Below are 923 nucleotides of genomic sequence, written 5' to 3' on the forward strand. Positions count from 1 at the left end.
CGGCCGCCCGCCCCCGGCCTGAGGCCGCACCCGGCTGGTCCCGCTGGGGGCAGCCCCGGTTCTGTCCACGTCGCTGCCAGTGGCCACGTGTGCTTCACAGGCGCCGGGAGCTGGCCTCGGGTTGAGCCCGTTTGCTCATCGGGCGTCTGTGATGGAAGGGGCCTGGGGTCCCCAGCAGGCTCCCTCCACACTGCGCTCCCCGGCAGCTCCGGCGGGGCAGTGCGGGCCGTGGCGAGGCCCTGCGGCTGGGCCGGTCTCCCCGGACTCCGAGGACGGTGCGGGGTGGGGGGAGAGGGCGCTTGGCTGCGTGACGACCACTCAGCTCAGCCCTGGGGGCGCAGAGGCCCCACGGAGAGGCCACACCCTGGGCACAGCGTCCGCCCACCACTGCCTGGCTGGCCCTGGGTGTCCCGGTCCGCCCTCGAGGCCCCAGGGGATCAGCACAGCAGGCCTCGCTCCCCGACGGGGTCGGGGTGCAGGCGGCTGAGTCCCGAGCAGGGATCTGGGCCGGTCCAGTGGGAGCCGCCGCGGGGGGGTCCTGTCCTCGGCCCAGGGGCTGGCTAGTGAGCTCCTGCAGGTGCTCACACCCCCGCCCTGGCCTTGAGGAGGCAGTGGGGTGCACTGGGCTCTGGCTGGGGGCTCCTTGCGCCACGCTCTGGGCGGCGGGCCGGGGTCTGGGCGAGGGCGGGGGCCGCCTGTGGGCTGAGGGCCCCTGCGCCCCGCCCCGCCCACCCCACGTGGGCCTCCAATTACTGGGACCGCGAGAGCCGGGCTTTCGTTTGGGCCCAGAGGGCAGAGGGCGGCACACCACCAGCAGCGCCCGGGAGGGTGGTGCCCGCAGAGGGTGCTGCCCGGGGCTTTCGTTTGGGCCCAGAGGGCAGAGGGCGGCACACCACCAGCAGCGCCCGGGAGGGTGGTGCCCG

Source organism: Condylura cristata, unplaced genomic scaffold (genome assembly GCF_000260355.1).
Source record: "Condylura cristata isolate star-nosed mole 26May11 unplaced genomic scaffold, ConCri1.0 scaffold00062, whole genome shotgun sequence".
In the NCBI taxonomy this organism is placed as follows: Eukaryota; Metazoa; Chordata; class Mammalia; order Eulipotyphla; family Talpidae; genus Condylura; species Condylura cristata.